Source organism: Pyxicephalus adspersus, chromosome 6 (genome assembly GCF_032062135.1).
Source record: "Pyxicephalus adspersus chromosome 6, UCB_Pads_2.0, whole genome shotgun sequence".
In the NCBI taxonomy this organism is placed as follows: Eukaryota; Metazoa; Chordata; class Amphibia; order Anura; family Pyxicephalidae; genus Pyxicephalus; species Pyxicephalus adspersus.
The window spans coordinates 69,044,496-69,047,278 of record NC_092863.1 but is presented as its reverse complement, the minus strand read 5'-3'; positions in this window follow the sequence as shown (position 1 = coordinate 69,047,278).

The following is a 2,783-nucleotide window of genomic DNA, read 5'->3' as shown; positions in this document are numbered from 1 at the left end:
TTGTGCTTCAATATAAACAGTAAACAATTCAAAAAAGCCAACTTATGTTGTAGTTCCATGTAAGAAAAAGGATGTGAGGCCAAATAATGCAGAATATTGGAGTGTAAGGTATCTACAATAAATGTAATGCGTAAGTAATTGTCATTTATATCATGTCGTCTCTTGCCAAGCTGAATGTAAAATGAATATAAAATGGCAAGCTGAATTAATAGATAAATTCATTCCTGACCCTGAGGTAAAAGATCTAAAAAGCACAAATGAAAGACTAATGTCATTAAGGAGGGATTTCTAAATATCTTTATTGTTTACTGATCAATCTCCTTAAGTTTTGTAAATCAGTGGTCCCCAACCTTTCTGACAGCAGGGCCCTGTAACATAGAATAAAATTTTGAGGCGGCCCAGTATACGTACAGCTTACACTACTGTTATTTTTGGCAGCTCGGCCTCCTGTCAGCACACTAGCTGAGAATAGCAGAGTAGTGTAAGAGAGCTGCTGTGCTATTAGGTGGCAGAGCTACTGGGAATGGCAGAGAAGTGTAACCCTTAAATACATTGATCAGCCATTCCAGTGGCTCCTGTGTAAGCAGTGTGAGGAGGGGCCCCCCGCGCTCCCGCTGGCTATGCTTCTTCGGTCACACTGTCACTAGCTTTAGAGCAGTGTATCGAGGGCCCCTGACATTTTTGCCTCCTGTCATTAGCAGCCCCCAACTCACCAGCCAAAGATGGGCTTCGGTTCACGGCCAGAGGGGTGGGGACCACTGCTGTAGATGATTAAATTGAGTCACTATTGAAAGAAAAGATTTCTGCAAAACAATAAACCATATTTCAAAAATCTAATTTTGTCTAATTCACACATGATAATTTATATGTAAGAGGATGAAAGTTCCTTTCATGAAATGTGTTGCTCCACTTTTTCACAATGTCATGTTGAATGTGTTATAACATTTATCTCTGACCCTCTTTCTGTATTATTATTCGTAAATATTCATTTTTCAGATATAAAACATACAAGGTTGGATTTATACTTTTTGTTAGCTCTGCCCCCAGCCAAAAACCACCTTTGATGCTATCACACACAAAACACACCATGGCAGCTGTTCTATATGAATAACTAAGAGCAAGAGAGAGATAGAGGGAGAGCAGCAGTTGTTCACTGAATGGTAGCAACTGGCGTACTGACGCTCGTGGGCAGTCGTGGCTTTGTCTCCAGAGAGGTAAATAAGGGTAGCACGTGGTGTTTTGACTCATTTTGGCCCATACAAGTTCTAGCACAAAGGTTGTATACCAGGCAAAGGTTGTATACCAAGCAAAATTTTTCGTGTCCAAACAGGATTTATACCAAGTTGGACTTATTCCAAGGCGGACTTATACTGAGGTACAACTGTATTTCATTTTCACTTTGTCTTTCCCGCTACTGTAGAGTTGGTTGGCCTGCAGCAGCAGATACCAGTTGTACATCATTGTATTGCCACCCCCTTATGAACATGGCATCCTAGGCCATGCCCTGGGAGAAATCAAACCATGACAAATTAAAAAACATATAAATAAATATATACATATATATGCACACAGTATATATATTATAATGATAAAGTGCATCTTTGTGATTATAATTTAGCAGTGCCGCCTTGTTGTGGGATTATTTGATTGATAGATATGGTGGATTTTCCTAGCCATCACACTAAGGATAAGGATACAGGGGTACCTTAATTTTAATACTTTATATGTTAAATAAGCCTATATATAACAAGCATAACATTATAATAACTTTCAACAGGACTATATCAAGAGAAAGAATATTAAATGCCCCATGAAGTACACTTTTGTAAGAGAAAAAGTTTGTTTTAACAAAGGGGGCTCACCCAAGTGATCTTGGTCCTTGAGATCAATAATGTCTTGGTCCTGTCTGTAATACAGTTTGTCATCTGTTTCACTTTGCAGACTTTATAGATTTAAAATATGATTACTTATAAAGACATGTCACAGGGCTTCTACAAAGCCTAGTAAAGATGACAGTAAAATGTGGTTCAGGTCTTGTTATATGAACTTGTCAGCTTCATGCCATTCTGTACAATAACTGGGGCCATTCTTTTATTTTATAGAATGTAACCATGCTGTAAAGCTTTGTGTTATGCAGCAGTTTTGTATAATTACAATATGATAAATGTCAAATGGCTCTTTAGTGCAAATTTCATGGGAGTGCTAAATCTAATTTTCATCTCATTTTATTTCAAAAAACCTCCCTTGTGTGGCATAATTCTCCTCTTCACGATGTCTTCACATCACATATTCTCTCATGCTCATTCCTTAATTGTTCATACCATTATTGTACGTCTATTGTCCCAGGCTGATTAAACGCACAGAACGTTATCGTGTTCTTTCTAAAATTGTTATTAAAACTTTAAAAAAAGATCAAAATAAAAAGTTTGCAACAACCAATCTAGTTATATCATTTAAACTCTAACCTACATTAGGAAAACTGGAGAGAATTGAAACCACTCTGTCTCTTTCTCCATTTTCAATAGATCTGAGAAATGGACCCTGTAAAAATAAAAAGGGAGGGCCTTTGTAAAGATGCCGATGATTAAGCAAAGCATAAGGACTTTCCTAGAAGTAAGTAAAGTGATGCATTTAAAACTTTTTTGTAAACACACTGGACTTAGAAGTAGGAAACATGATACTAAATGAACAAAAGGACATTTAGAAGAAAGAAAGTAGATGAAATCAGTAGAAAGAATAAAAAAGTGCAGTCCCCTAACAACATACAGGAGCTTAGTCTATAG